At 43.7% G+C, this 16,889-nt stretch overlaps 1 pseudogene; it reads right to left on the bottom strand.

Annotated features, from left to right (window-relative positions):
- Positions 1-929: 929 nt before the first annotated feature.
- On the bottom strand, positions 930-2,737 carry LOC114458754 (ras GTPase-activating protein-binding protein 1-like; annotated as a pseudogene).
- Between the last annotated feature and the right edge of the window lie 14,152 nt (positions 2,738-16,889).

Raw genomic sequence — 16,889 nt, 5'->3', positions numbered from 1 at the left:
GTGAATAAATCACTCTCTTCCATTTGGTTGTCATGGCAGTTTGAGTAATCTCTGATCCATTGATGATTGTTTTTTATCTCGCGCGTGCACGTAGGTAACTCAAGGTTTACATACTCAGGGTTGATTAACCCACTTCATACCAGCTGTAATGGAATCAGATAAACAGAGTTTCCCATCGTGGGGTATGTTGACCCAGCGTTTATGGATAGACTCAGAGTTTGTTAACCCTCCTTTATGGAACACCCCTCTGCTGAACAGCACACAGAGCTGTGTTTAACACTGACATGTGTCCCCTACTATTATTATTATTATTATTATTAAAGTGTCCAAGCCCTTTAACTTTGTCCACCTTTGGTGGTGCAGAGATTGTTTTGACAAGTACTTGGTTGATAAAGGATATGAAAATAATTTGTTGGTGTTTCTGAATTATTTGCTCTTTAATCCAGAAAATAAACAGGGAATTATGAATACAAAAAAAATACCATTAAAATGTCCGGTAAAATTGAATACAGAAAACCCATTCACAAGAGCCACAGGAGTAGTCGAAAAACTGTTTGCTTCTCCCTGATTGACCACACCTGTGCAATCACCATGACAACATAAATAACCTGCATGACCCGCCCATCTACGGGTTAGGTAGATGCTAAACATATTATACTGAGGTAGCTCAGAAATAAATCATGGCTCTTACAATTATTATTGTTTGGATCTTTAATTCAACCCTCTGAAAAGGGTTGCCAGGCAATGTTACGATTTGTTAGTTTTTATTCAAACTTCATTGACCACAGACCACAGTTCAAGTAGTTTTCAACCAATATTTTTATCTTTAGATCGATTCGAGTTCAGAGTGATGCAAACGTCCAGATACACAGTGGGTGGGGCTTAAGGAAGGGGCGTAGTCTCACTGCCAGGGGACAGAGAAACGCTCACTAGGCCACCACCCAACAAACAGAGCCAAGGCTGGGTTTGTTGGTTCCACCCCCTTGGGATGAGGGGCCTCTGACTCCGCCCCCTCTGGGTACTCCAGGGCGAGGACGAGCATCTCTGCGCTCAACTTCACGTGGCAAACGCGTCTTTTTCTTCTGGACATTCAGACGCACGTTGTCAAACAACTCAATAGGTCTGCTGCTGAGGATCTTCTGGACCGGCTCAGAATCGTTAAACACCACAAAACCAAAGTTTGGATGTTTTTCTCTGCTGATGATCTTGAAATCCAACGCTGAGCCGAACTGTTCAAAGAAGTCCATCAGTTTGGGCTTTTCCACATCGTGAGGAATATTTCCTACGAACAGCTGATGAGAGTCAGGATAACGAACCATCCTTCGACCCTCAGACTCTCTGCCCTCAACTTCACGCGGCGAACGCCTCTTTTTCTCCTGGACATTCAGACGCACGTTGTCAAACAACTCAATAGGTCTGCTGCTGAGGATCTTCTGGACCGGCTCAGAATTGTTAAACACCACGAAACCAAAGTTTGGATGTTTTCCTCTGCTAATGACCTTGAAATCGAGGACTGAGCCGAACTGTTCAAAGAACTCCACCAGTTCGGTCTTTTCCACGTCGTGAGGAATATTTCCTACGAACAGCTGATGAGCGTCAGGATAACAAACAATCCTTCGACCCTTAGGTCTCTGAGGTCTCTGTGTGGAGCTCTGAGACTCGCACTTTACCTGCACTCTGGGCTGTGTTGTGGGCAGGACTTTAACCTTGTGGGGGGGGGATTCTTGACACTGGGACAGCTCCACAGGGTGGGAGGTACTTACTGGTAACGTACGCCCAGGAGAACGACCTGTTATTCTCAGGGGCGGGCTCCGGGAGGTCTGAGGAGCTTTTTTCTGTTATGTCCTCCAGCTCCTCCACGTCCTCCTCAGACTCTTCAGGAGGTTCAGAGACCGAGTCCTGAAAGACCTCATCCTGGTACATGAAGACATCATTGTGGATATAAAATTTGTTTGCGGTGGTTCCCTCCGGAGCCAGAACGAAGGTCTGCGCAAACCTCCTCATGGCCTGCATGTTGTTAGACAGCTCCCCCATCACCTGCACCACCACGCCCTCGTTCAGCATGGAGTGGGCGTCCATGTGACAAATCTCAGTGTGACAGTCCTTGAAACTCAGCTCCATCACCCGCTTCTGGATCTCCAAATTTCCAAAAACAGCCCTTGCTGGTTTGCCTTTGGAGTCCAAACCTCCGTGAATGTACGACAAGTCCTTGCCATAGAACCTGTGCAGGTTTCTCAGACTATAAGGCACACTTAAAATCCTTTAATTTTCTCAAAAATCGACAGTGCGCCTTATAATCAGGTGAGCCTTATGTATGTATTAATGTGTCAAAATGTTTTAGTACAACTTTGGTAAACTATGAAGCTGCACCGCTTGATGGATTTTTGGTGCTTCAGGGCTACTGTAGTCAGGAGCCTCATGGAGTGATATGTACCGTACTGTGCTTTAACATACTGAACTGAAAAACTCAGTGTATTGTTCTGTATTTTATGTGTTAAACCTGAACAATGTTGAGAATTATTGTTAATGAGTTGAATAAAGTTTGACTTATCTGACTATTTTGTTTCTCTTAATGTGCCTTAATAATAATAAACTAGTGTGCCTTATGTATGAAAATAGACCCAGTCAGACCCATTCATTGATAGATCGCCTTATAATCCGGTGCGCCTTATATTCTGAAAAATACAGTATTTCAAAGTGTGTACGTCACTAACTCACTGAGTGCAGTGATAAACATGCTTTCAGACCTAATCCTATTAATTAATACCTATTTGAATCACAGTCTGGTGGCTAACAAACACATTAGCATGTGATCAGAAATGAAAGATTGGGGAATTATCAGCGGTAGTGATGTCACTTCTCTCTGGGTCCGTGTACAAACCGGAGCTTTACTGTGTTTCAGTTTTGAGCTGATACTACTTTTGCTCCCTCAATTTACATCATAAAAATTACACAATGATGATAAATGCAACAAAAGTCTCAATTTAAAAAAAAAAAGGAACATTTATTGAAATTAATAAAGGTGAGGTAGAACAAGTAAAAAATATTTTAACTGAACGTCTCATTTCAGTTCAAATATGAACATTTACCTTCAGGTTTGAATGAATATTCAAATTTTAAGAGACAATACTTTTGCTTGTGTTAAATAAAGCTGAAGTTTATTCAACCATTGAACATACAGGGTACAATAAAAGCTACGGTACTGACACAGGCAGTATTTCCTCATTGTTTCTTTAAGAAAATGTTCTTTAAAAAAAGAAAAACCTCTGAAAGCTTTGTTTTTCTCCTATTTTTCCACTTCTTTCCATTTTGCTTCATCCTACTCTGGAAACTCCCATTGATCCAGGCTGATAGGTGTGTTTCTGTACTCAGCCAGAAGATATGTGAGTAATAAAACAACCTTTTTTATGTATTTTTACCCAAGATGTGATTGCTAAAACTTTGACCATGTTCATTTTGTTTTCTTACTGCTAGATGTTAATTCCTGAAATCCTGTCCATCAGGGGAACATTTCCAGTCAACAGAAAGGCCTTATTGCTGCCATACAGCTACAGGAACACAACAACTACACCCACTGATCCAGCTGAAAGACTTTTAAAAAATGACTGTCTGCCCATGGACGTTTAGAGGAAGTGACCTCATTTGTTCTCTGGATCCTGACATTACTCACAACCATCAATCTGAGATGAAAACACCATATTAAAGCTTCATTGTTCAATTAATGATCTTGAAAATAAAGTCAAAGTTCTATGGAAAAGTGAAAGAAATTTGATACATTTATTTTATTTAAATTGTCTTTTCAAACAAACATTACTCAGTAAACTAAATTTCAGTTTGTGAGCAAATGTTTATTGAAAATGTCATGGATTTGTATTCTTAACATTGTTAAAAAATATACCCTTAATTTGCCCTAAATGTATTTTAAAGCAGGAGTAGTTATTTCCTGTATTGTAATACATAGTCACATATTATAATTTAATTGACTTTCACAGTAACAAAATAATTACTGCATAAGTTTATTATATGAGAAAATGTTTAATTGATTTAATTGATTAATTTACAGTATGCTTTAGAGTAGGGATGTAACGATTAATCGTAAGGCAGTTAAAAATTGATTCATAGGTATCACGGTTGATATCGATTTTCTGAAAATTGAATAGCAGTACTTTTTAACCAGCAGAGGGCGCTATCCACAAGTGTAGGCGGCAGGCGGAGTCTGCTAATACTTTCTTTCTGGCCGCCTTCTACTCTTAAATATGTTAATAAATGATTCATTACCCCTTTAGCACCGAAAGAATATCTGTAATATTACTTGAATATCTGTAAAAGTCACATTTTTCTATTAGCTCTGTCTGTTAGCATAGCTTCTCTTCTTCACTGCAAGATATCAGCATGCCAACCGACCACTGTGTTACCAGCGCCCTCTGCTGGTCCAAACAAATATGACGTAAATCAGTGTAATCACTGTTTTTTTTTTTTTTAAAGTCCAATTGTTAAGGCACAAAATACATTTTCAGTTGCACTTTTAAAAGAAAAAGAACTATTATGCAGTTTTGCATTGTTTATTATAGAACCAGAATTTAAATTAATAGGCTTCATTTTCATTTGTATTATTCCTTTATTTATTTCATTCAAGATTTATTTTTAGTTAAATTGCATTGTTTTGAATAGTTTATCAAAGAATTCTTTTGACAACGAAAAATAAAAGGACAATAATACAATATTTTCTAGTTTTTTTCCCAAAAAAAAAAAATTTGTCTACAGTCCCATTTTGTAAAATAAATTGTGAGAGAATCATATCGTGAACCCAGTATCGTGAATCGAATCGTATCGGGAGTTGAGTGAATCGTTACATCCCTACTTTAGAGTGATCAACTCTTACTGTAAATTGTACGGTAATCTGTAAAAGGTCTGGATAAACACTTATTCTAACAAAACGGTTTACGGTAATGCTCTGGCAACCACAGCTGCCAGTTTTTTACTGTAAAAAATGTTTTTTTTATTTATTTTATTTTTTTTTTCACAGTGTAGCGTTTTGGTCCCCAAGCTCAAAGATGAACTTTTTTGTAAAGGTGCCCCAAGGGTTAATGAAGAAAAAAGTCACAAGTGGAACAAAATGTTGATGTTGTGCTGCTAGTGATTAATAAAAGGGCCTTTGCGGTATTTTTCTCCTTTGACCTATTGTTTTTTTTTTTCTAAAACTATATTGAAAAATATAAATAAATGGAGTTTATATAATCTATGAGATATGAATATTGGTCCATATAACCCAGGCCTAATGTAACCAAAGCGTTTTATGTTGTAAAGATGTTCACATTCCACATGATAAAAAGCGTTTGTTCTCCAGTGCCACACCTGACGCTCATTACAGCCTCCTTTTATGGCTGATTAGGGTAGAGACACTCCTCTAGCGCCCTCTGCTGCTGAAATGGCTCCACCACACTCACTCAACCAACACAAATCAATACTTAAATAGTGTTAACAGTTATACTGGGGTAACAGCACTCAACATAATGTATCTAATACAACATTAGCCACCTAACATAGTTCAATGGCATTACATTAGCATTCAGTTAGCATAGCATGTTCCTGAGCAACAAACATTTAAACTCACCAATTCCTTTTCAAACGTCAAGCTCAGCAGGATTAAATGTCTCCTATCCCTGAGGTGGTGAAGTCTGAAGGTGTACAAAGGTTGTAGTGAGAACTAAAGTTGTTAAAAACCTAAAGTAGATGTTAAAGAACCAACCTGTTGTAGCAGCTCCGTGTGTGTGTCGTCACTCTCTGACACGGAACAAACACAGCTGTTTGTAATACGTGACCGAGCTACGTGATTGGCTGAACGTAATCTCACGAGAGTAACGTGGAGTGGAGGAAGTGACATCACACGCTTAAAAGAAAAGAGTTTTAGCAACGGAGAACCCCTTCAAAACCACTCAACTGAACTTAAAGCTTGAATACTTTATTATTATATTTAATCAATATAATTCTGTATAAGTATGAATTACACTGTCAATCCTATATAAATATGTAGATTAATATTATAAATATTAATCACATATATAGTTATCAGGGCTACACAAACAGTCTTAGGTAAGGTTTACAAAAGAACGTATTGCTGTTGTTTGTAGGATGCTGGCAGGAGGTCCAAGGTGCAGGTTCCTGATGTTCAGTGAGTGAGATGTGATCCAGATGTGAGGTGGAGGCTGAACACGTTCAGTTGCAGGATGAAGTTTAAAGATGACGGTTGGTAAACTGATGATCTGACATCAAGTGGTAGAATGAGCTGATCTTATACTGTGGAGTGTGTAGGTAGCTTGATTGGAGATGAGAAGCAGCTTTGCAGACTTGATTGCAGACAAGGTGGGTGGAGCCTGTTCTAAGGAAAACACACAGGGAGGAGAAAACATAGACAAAGAAAATAGACTAGGATCCTCACAGTGACAAATATGTACTGTACATTCAGTGTAGTTATTTAAAGAAACACAATGTAGAAAAACAAAACAGTGTTTTATTATATATATATATATATATATATATATATGGGATGCACCGAAATGAAAATTCTGATATGGATTTTTTTTTGACACTATAATTATAACAATTGGTACAAGTCTATTTTTTTTTAAGAACATTTATTGAAATTAACAAAGGTGAGGCAGAAAGACAACAAGTAAAAAATATAGAATAAATATTAAAAACAGGTGATATAGAACAAGAACAATTTAAAAATATAGAATAATTAATAAAAACAGGTGATATAGAACAAGAACAAGTAAAAATATAAAATAAATATTAAAAACAGGTGATGTAGAACAATAACAATTTAAAAAAATAGAATAATTAATAAAAACAGGTGATGTAGAACAAGAACAATTTAAAAAAATAGAATAATTAATAAAAACAGGTGATGTAGAACAAGAACAATTTAAAAATATAGAATAAATATTAAAAACAGGTGATGTAGAACAAGAACAAGTAAAAAATATAGAATAAATATTAAAAACAGTTGATGTAGAACAAGAACAAGTAAACACAGATAACTTAAAAATCATTTCCAAAGACTGATTTCTGAGGTCATCGTGTAGATTCTAAATGAGGGTTTTCTGCTGTTAACAAGTCTTTCCATGGTCCATCAAACCTGGTTGATGTTGTTCAAAAACACTTTGTCACAGACAAATAGATGTGAGTGTGAGGTTGATCAGTGTAACGTGAATACAGATTTAGCATTCAGAAGTTATTGAAGCCCCAGTGGTGGAGTTACCAACAGAAGAGTCCACTTCACATGATGTCATGTTCATTTATTTTTTAAGTGTTCTTTAACATGTTTGTGAACAAACTCTGGGATATGTTGGAAATGCTCAGTTATTTTCAATTGTATATTTTTCTTCTGCTATCAAAACTTCTAAAATAATGTTTTATTTTATGACTGTGTTGGCCTCCACATTATTGAGGAGTATGGAGCCGTGCAGGATTTGGTAGAGGTTGTGGTTGGCCTTAAAGCACATGGTCCTGCTTTGACTGGAGAAGAGAACGTCCAGATCATCACCCAGTGGCAGGTGTTGCGGGAGTGTGACAGTTTACTCACCACGTCACCAAACCACCTTAAAGCAGGGACGATACAGGGTCACTAAACAGGGATGTAACCTGACACCCTACTATAGAGACATCTTTTTCAACATGAAGATTGGAAAGGAAGAAATAATATTCTCAGGTATTCCAGAAACCCCCAACGATGACCCAGATGCTCTGCTGAAAGACTTCATGTCGTCGGCGCTTAAAATCCCGGCAGAAACCGTGAAAAACATCACATTTCACCGTGTCCATCGCCTTGGACCACGTAGAGGAAACCGGCCACATCCCATCATTGCCAAATTTGAGCACTTTCAACAGAAGATCCAGGTTAAAAGTAAAGGTCGGGAACTTAAAGGTACGCAATTCGGCATGAATGATCAATTCCCTCGGGAAATAAACGAACGTCGAAAAACCCTGTATCCTATCTTTAAAGAAAACCGACAGAAAGGCAAAAATTCCAAACTGGTCGTAGACAAGCTTTACATAGATGGCCAACTGTTTAGGGACTTAAACATCACGCCCTGGCTCTACTAAGAAAGACAAATCTAAAAATAATAATAATAATGAAGTTAAAAAAAAAAAAAAAAAAAAAAACACAGGTGTTATGTGAGTTAACATTGAAAGGATAATTCTCCACTTATGGTGAAGCTAAGGTAGCATTATTTTTAAAAAAATTAAAATAAATATATATGTTGTATGTGTGTGTATGTATATATCTGTACATTAAAAAAAAAAAAGGGCAAATAAAAACAATAAATACATTTAAAAAAAAAGAAAAAAAAAAAAAAAAAAATGTATATGTATGTGTGTGTGTATGTGTATGTATATATGTATACATATGTATGTGTGTGTATATGCATATGTTTATATATGAATGTGTATGTAGATGTGTGTGTATGTATATGTATGTGTGTGTATATATATATATATGTATGTGTGTATGTGTGTATGTGTATGTGTGTATATATGTGCATGTATATGTATGTATGTGTGTATGTGTATGTATGTGTGTATGTATTTATGTATATATATATGTCTATGTATATATGTATATATATGTTTATATGTATGTGTATGTGTATATGTATGTATGTATATATATATGTATGTATGTATATGTGTATATATGTATATATATATATATATATAAATAGAGAAAATATATATAAAATAATGATAACTCCATAAAAAAATAAAAAAAATAAAAAAATATATGTATATATATATATAACAATAATAATAATTAAAATAAATAAATACATAAAGATAATAATAACACTAAAATAAAAACATGGATAGGTATATATAGACACGTATGTGTATGTATGTTTGTATGTATGCTACATATTGGCTTAGATTTTGGTAAACACTTTTTGGCACGTACTCTCTCACAGGACACTCTCTACCCTCATGTCAACTCACTCGTCTCGAACCCCTCACTCTTTTTTTTCTTTCACACTCACTCAACACCCCCCACCTCCTATACCTCCTATAATTACCCCTTGCTCCTTTTACTCTTTTGATATTGGTTGTTGTCATTGTATGTTTGTGCTTTTCACTAACCTATTCAATCCAGTCCTTTACCCCATGGTGCTATCGCATGATAAATATGTCTCCTCTTCTTTCTTTCCTTGCATCCAAGCTTTTTACAACACAGTGCACAAATGCTCACAGATTCTCACTTATGCTCACACCTGTATGGACTAACACTCACCTCATTCTATGTATCAGTTTACAGTAACTTCTTGGAATGTGCGTGGCATTCGCTCACAGGCTAAAAAGATTAAGATATTTGACTATGTATCAAGATTAAATGCAGACATTGTCTTCTTTCAAGAAACTCACTTACTTAAATCAGAAGAAAAATCCCTGACAGATTCAAATTTTAACAAGATATATAATTCATGTTTCAATTCCAGACAAAGAGGAGTCTCGGTTCTTCTCAACAAAAGGTTACCCGTTAACATAATCAACTCCGTCATAGACCCAGAGGGTAGATATATTATTATCAAAGTAGTAATCTATAATAAATGTTTCACAATTCTTAATCTATATGCCCCCAATAATGATGACCCTGATTTTTTCCATAGAATTTTCTCAGAGCTTTCAGACCTTTCTGCAGACTCGTCTCTAATCATCGGAGGTGACTTCAATCTGGCGCTCAACACATCATTGGACAGATCTAGTAAGTGCTCAAATACAAAACCATCTCGATCTGCTAAAGTATTAATGGATTACATGGAAGATCTTGGAATAGGAGATGTATGGAGACTGAATAACCCAACTAAAAAAGAATATACCTTCTTCTCCCCTGTGCATAAATCCTTCTCCCGAATTGACTTTTTTCTTTCAAATAATTCCATCGTACATAAGATGTCCTCTAAAATACATCCTATAATTATTAGCGATCATGCCCCGATATCCCTCACCCTGCAGTGTGACTCTAATCAGAAAGTATCCTCTCTGTGGCGCTTTAACACTTCATTACTTAATGACAGTAAATTTGAAAAAATTATAAGAAAAGAATGGGAGGACTTTCTATTGACAAACGACTCCCCGGAAATATCACCGTCCTTACTCTGGGAAACTGGCAAGGCTGTCATTAGAGGGAAGATTATATCATACTCTTCTTTTAAGAAAAAACAGGAACAGATAGCAGAAAAAACACTTGAAGAAAAGACCAAAAAACTTACGGAAGAATACGCAGCTAACCCTTCTGAACTTTTATGGGAAAAACTCCAAAATACAAAACTTAATCTGAATATCATCTTATCTAAAAAAACCGACTTCATTTTGCAACAATTACGATACAAAAACTTTGACTACAATAATAAATCAGGCAAATATTTAGCAAATCAGCTCAAACATAATAAAGAAAATTCCTTTATAGCAGCAATTTCTGATAACGCAGGTCAAACTTTAAACTTACCTCAGGACATTAATAACATCTTTCATGATTATTATCAAAACTTATACTCATCAAATTTAAACCCTGACCCTGAAGATATTAAAACCTTTCTTAATAAACTAAACCTACCACAGCTCACTATAGATCAGAAAACCACCTTAGACTCACCATTAACCTTACAAGAATTACAAAATGCTTTAGATAGCATGTCAACAGGCAAAGCACCAGGTCCAGATGGGTTCCCTGCTGAATTCCTTAAACATTTCTGGTCAATGCTGGCTCCACTATTTTTCAGAGTAGTAACAGAGATCAAAAATAAAGGGCATGTAGGAGGTCACATGAATACAGCGAACATTAAATTGTTACTTAAACCAGACAAAAACCCCATGTTACCCTCAAGCTATCGTCCCATCTCACTTATTAACACAGACTTAAAAATTATTTCCAAAGCACTCACTTCCAGGTTAGAGAAAGTAGTACAGTCAATTATACACCAAGACCAGACAGGTTTTATTAAAAATAGACACTCCACAGACAATGTGAGAAGACTGTTTAATGTGATCAACATGGCACAGAACTCTAAAAAGAAAACAATAAACTTGTCACTCGATGCAGAAAAAGCATTTGATAGAGTAAACTGGTCATTCCTCCTAACTGTCCTTGGCAAATTTGGCTTCGGAGAATCATTCATACAATGGATCTCCACCCTGTACAATAAACCTAAGGCCTCAGTAACCACAAACAAAATAACATCCCAAAGCTTCACACTGCAGAGGGGAACCAGACAAGGCTGTCCACTCTCACCTTTGCTTTTTGCAATATTCGTTGAACCTCTCGCAGCAGCTGTACGTCAGAACTCTGTTATTAAAGGAATCCACTCATCCATCTCAGAACACAAAATTAATCTCTACGCGGATGACATTTTACTCTATTTGGAAGAACCGCAATCCTCTTTAGAGGAAGTATCTAATCTAATAAACAGCTTCTCTAAATTATCAGACTATTCCATTAACTGGACAAAATCATCAATCCTCCCTTTGACAAAAAACTCTTGGAATCCTGCACACCAAAATCCACAACACCCCTCCACCACAAATACAATTAAATATCTAGGCTTAAATATATCACCAAACTTAAATGAATTAATTAAACTAAATCATGATCCGATGTTGGACAAAGTCACAGAAGATCTGCGGAGATGGAACAATCTCCCCATCTCACTACTTGGCAGGATAGCCTCAGTTAAAATGAAAATCTTACCAAAAATAAACTACTTGTTCTCAATGATACCACTGAAACCACCAAAACAATGGTTTCAAAGATTAGATTCTACAACTACAAAATTCTATACTAGAAATAAAAAACCTAAAATAAGCCTTTCTACCCTTCAAAAAAACAAAGACGAGGGTGGTTTAGAAGCCCCTAATTTCATGCATTATTACTTAGCAAACCAAATACTATATTTAACAGAATGGCTAAATCCAAAAGAATACTACAACACCTGGCTAGAAATAGAACAGTTAGACTGCAAACACATTAAACTCTCTGATCTCCCTTTTATCACTGCGACCCTCAAACATCACAACTGCTTTAAAAACCCACTAATTGCCTCCACACTGACTGCATGGTGGAAAGCCCTGGACATCACAAATGGCCAATTAAAAACTAGTATACTCTCTCCAATCTGGCACAACCCCGACTTTAAAAATAAAAAACACCACTCTATCTGAAGACATGGGAAGAGAGTGGAATCACTCATCTCCAAGACCTTTTTGAAAATGACAAGATCAGGTCATATAACAATCTAACCCAAGCATTCGATATAAATAAAAGTAACTTTCTACAGTACTTACAAGTAACAGAGACAATAAAGAAAACCACTCCACTAGACTTAACTACGTTACAACCTCCAGAACTGGCTATATATATGAAAAAAATCTCAACAAAATCAAAAAAAACTCTCAAAAATATACAGAGCGCTTTCGAACACTAACTGTAATTACTTACCAATCGCGAAGTGGGAGGCCGAACTCTCAATCACCCCGAGCACTGATTTCTGGGCAGAAATTTGTTGTAATACTTTTAAGATGACAAAAAACACAAACCTTCAGCTAATTCAATACAAGGTCCTCCACAGATCCCACATTACCCAACAGAAAATGCATAAAATGGGCTTCTCTGCAACAGACATCTGCTCTCAGTGCACCCAGAATACAGCGGATTCCTATTTACATGCCTTATGGCTTTGCTCCCCAGTTCAACACTTTTGGATTCTAATCACTGAAAAACTGTCCTCCATTTTGGACTACAGAATTCCTTTATCTCCAAATCTTTGTTTGATTGGAGACCTGACAATGCTTCAACCTCCAGCAAACCAATCACAATCAATCCTTGCGGCACTAGCCATAGCAAAAAAAACAATATTACTAAATTGGAAAGACAAAAAATCCTTAAACATAAACCAATGGCAAAATCTCCTCACAGAATTTATTTCCATGGAAAAGATGTCTGCTCTCAGAAAACAAAAAAAAATAACGTGCTTTGAGGAGCGTTGGACTCCTTTTTTAATTGCATTAAATCTAAATTTTTAAAAGCCTGATGATCTAGCCTGCAAGCGACTGCCAGCACCACTCTTTACTAACGCACTAGCCCAACTGTAGGCCGGGGCCGCCTTGGGCCTCTGGGGTGGTCTTGGTCAGGATGGCTGGGGTGGGTTGCCGGGGTGCCTTGTTGCCTCAGCACGGGTGTGCATTCCTTCTGGGTGTTCACGGGGTCCCGGGGCTGTTTGATTTGGCGCCGTTGCCCCTTGCATGCGCATCTGGTTGGTCTCTGGGGCTGGGGCCCTGCGTGCTCCCCTGCCGCTCCTTCCCCTTGCTCCCTGTCCCCCTGTCTCGTCCTCCCCCCCTCCTCCTCCTTTGCTCTTGCGCCCGCCATCCTGTGGGGTTGGGTTTGGGGGGCTCCCGTTGGCCTGGGGCACTGGTGGGGGGGCTGTGGCTCCCGCCTGGGGGACGGGCGGTGCCGTGCCGGGTGGGTTGGCTGGGGGGTGGTCTCGTTGGGGGGCCTGGGGTGGTGGGGTCCTTGGCTCCGGTCCGGGGGGATCCGGGGTGGGGGTGGCTTTGGGGGTGGCTGCTGCCCGGGGTCGGCGATTGCCTCCTGGGTTGCTGGGTGGCGGGGTGTGGCTGTGGGTTGCTCCGTCGGCCCTTGCGGGTCCTTGGCTTGGCTCCCTGGGGCGCACCTTTGCTAGGGATGTCGCTTGCGCGACGAGCCAGGCGGGGCCCCCTCGGGGGCTTTTTGTACGACCGCAATGGCCGGGGTGTGGACGTTATGGCTAGGGGGTGGGGTGAGGGGTGCTATGGGGCCTCCCCGGGGGTCGTATTGGGCGGGTGTGCGGGGGCGCGGCGCGTGGTTCCTGGCCCGGTGGATCCGCGTTGGGATTGGCTGGTCTGCTGGCTGGGTGCACCGGGCGCCGTGGGCGCGATTCCGGGGCGGGGGTGCCCCGGGGGCGGATCCTTGGGTTACGTGTCAGGGGAGGTGCTCTCCGGCCATCTGCCCGGGGACCGGCCGCGGCTCGTGGCGGCGCTGCGCAGCCTTGGGCGGGGCGGGGCTGGTGGCCTTGGGCCCGCTGTTGTTCGGGGTGTGCTGGCGTCGGGGGGGTGTCTCGTGCCGGTGCGTGGGTCGTCGGGGATTGCCTCCGTGGGGGGGGGGGGGGGGGGGGGGGCTCTATTGGCGCCGTTGGTGTGGGGGGGCGGTTCCGGGCTGGGGGTGCTTCGTTCGGTACTCTGGCTTGCGGTCCGTGGCTGGCGGGATGGCCCTGCTTGGCGGTGGATGGCGTCCTCTCTCGTCGGGGGGGCCGGGGCCGCCTCCCGGTGGAGAGTGTTGTATCGTGGCGCCGGGTGGGCCTGTGCTGACCCTGGTGCGGGCATGGGCCTCCCCCCTGCTCGGCCGCTCCCCTTGGTGGCGGGGTGGCGTTGCTCCGGGCCGGCGGGCGGCGGGGGTCGCCCCCTGGGGCGCCGGGGGATGTTGTTGGTGCCTGGCTGTGCCCGGGGGTGGGGGGTGTCGCCGTGCTCCGCGGGGCCGGCGCGGTCTGGGGGGTGCCGTGGGGGGGGGTCTCCGGCTGTGCTGTTCCGGGGCCCGCAGTGCCACTTGCCCGTCTGCGCCATCTACCCTCTCGCGTGGCCCGCCACGCGGACGGGCCCGGCTCACACTGGACAGGCCTCCTACATGTTCACTTCACCCCACTCCCAGCTGGTCTGGCTCACTCACAAAATGCACCACACACCAATACCCAACCCTTGGGGGGCTGGATGGTGGGGCTGGGGGTGGAGGGGGCCGCCACCTGTGTTACTATGTAGTGGCGTGGGGGCGGCCCTCCCACCTCTAGTTGCCCTACTAATCCCTCCAATTTTAATTGCATCTCAACATGTCACCCCCCGGAGGGTGTATCATCATTTACACCCTCCGGCCTATTACACCACATACACATAAATCCACAGAGGCTGGAGGGGGAGCACCGCTCCCCTCCATCCCCCTTCTTTTAATTACACCCCATACATTCACCAAACACACACATTCACACAGGGGATCGGGAAGTGCCTCTCCATTGGGGAATGGAGAGGCACCATAACAGGGTGGTGGGTTGGTACACATATTTGGGCCTCTCCGGTGGGGGCCTGGCCCCTCTGTTGGTGGCTGGGCCACTGCATAGAGTAAAAGCACATCAAGATGGTGCGGTCGGGCGTGGCGGTGGGTCTCGGGGGGGCTTTGCCGGGGTCTCTCCTTGCGGGGTCTTTCCGGGCTGTGTCGGCCGGGTGGGGCGCGGGGGTGCCTCTCCCGCTTGGGTGTGGCTTGGTGCTTGCTTTGTCTCCTGGTGGCCTTGGGGGCGGGCCCCGCGGTGTGCGGGCCCGGGGCGGCCTGCCTCGCCGGTTTGGGGGGTGGGTGTGCTGGGGGGGTGCTGGTGTCCTCACCGGGGTTGGGGCAGGGTTGTTTGGCGCCTCGGGATGATGCTGTTTACTGGGGGGGCGGCGTTAGCTGTTCCGATGGTTGAGGTTGCTTTCGGCCGCCTGGTGGGTATGTCCTGCCATCTGCGGACTGGTGGGTGGGTCCGGGGCATCTTTGGCTGGGGGCTGCTGTCCCGCGCTGGATGTGTGCCGTTGGGGTGCCTCCGTCCCCGCGGTGGGGGTCGCCGGTTGCTCGCGGGCCGGCGGGGGGCGCTGCCCTGTGGCTTGCGCTGTCCGGGGGGCGGCGGGCCCTGGGCTGCTGGCCTGGGACCTGGGCTGGGGTGGGGGGCGCGTCCCGGGGGGCTTGGCCCGGGGGCTTGCCCTTGGGGGGTCCTGGTCCCTGGGGGTGCTCCTGGGGCCCGGGGTGCTTGGCCGGCTGGCCGGGCCGGTCCTGGCGGGGGTCTTCTGGGGCGGGTGGCGCGTGCCGCGCCCTTGCATACCTTCTGGTGCGGCCCCTGCTTGGGCAGTCCCCCGTGAGGCAGAGTGTCGGGGTTAAATTAGGGGGCCACATCCCGGCGGGGCGGTCTGGCTTGGCCTCTGGAGGGGGCCCTGGCTTTAAAGAACTGAAGCTCGTGGCGCGGGCGGCATCAGCATCTGGGGCGCCCGGGGGGGCTAGGTTGGGGTGCCTGGGGACCGGCGGGGGGACTCCCAGCGGCCCCCTGGTGCCTTATGCGGCTTGGGGTGTGGTCGTTCGCCCTGGGCGGGCTGCTCCTGGTGCTGCATCCATTCCGGGTCCTCCTGGCCTGGGGTCGGGTCCTTACTGGCTCTGGGCTCACCGGCGGGGGCCCGCCGGCTGCCCGTTCGGCGTGGCTCTGGTCGTCTGCTGGGCGTGGGCTTTGGCTCCTCCGCTGGGGTCTCGGGCGGGGGGCTCTCTGGGCCCTCCCCTCGGGGGGCTGGGCGCGGGGGTGTGGGTGGGGGTGGGGGGCTGGGGGGCCTGGGGGTTGGGGGTTGGAGTCGGTGGCGTGGTGCGCTGGGTCCTTGGCTCCTTGGGGGCTTTTCGGGTGTGCATGGGGGGGGCAATGGCAGCCTCTCGGCTTGGGACATTGGGGGCGTTCGGGGGGCTGCTTGGCCGTGGGGTGGTCGCCGGGGGCCCCTAGATCTCTCGCTCTTTCTGCTGGCCCGACTGCTTCTTCGGGCCCGGGGGCGGCTTATGGGTTTTGCAGTAGCGGCTCTTGGAATCACATTTGTCATGGATGCACTGGCCTCGGGCTGTGGGATAACACTCATACTGGGCTCAACCATAGACACGTTGTTCCCAAATACCTGCTTTATGTAACTTCCACTCACTTCCTCCTCTGTTCACAGCCACCATCATTATTCCTAAGCCGCACACTGGTCACCAGACTGGCTTGATAACACAACAATAAGCACAATATACACAACCACAATTTCACATCACATCACTTGAA

The sequence above is a fragment of the Gouania willdenowi genome, unplaced genomic scaffold, assembly GCF_900634775.1.
Source record: "Gouania willdenowi unplaced genomic scaffold, fGouWil2.1 scaffold_175_arrow_ctg1, whole genome shotgun sequence".
NCBI classification, from domain to species: Eukaryota; Metazoa; Chordata; class Actinopteri; order Blenniiformes; family Gobiesocidae; genus Gouania; species Gouania willdenowi.
The sequence above is the reverse complement of the archived record's forward strand: the minus strand, read 5'-3'. Positions and strand labels throughout refer to the sequence as shown.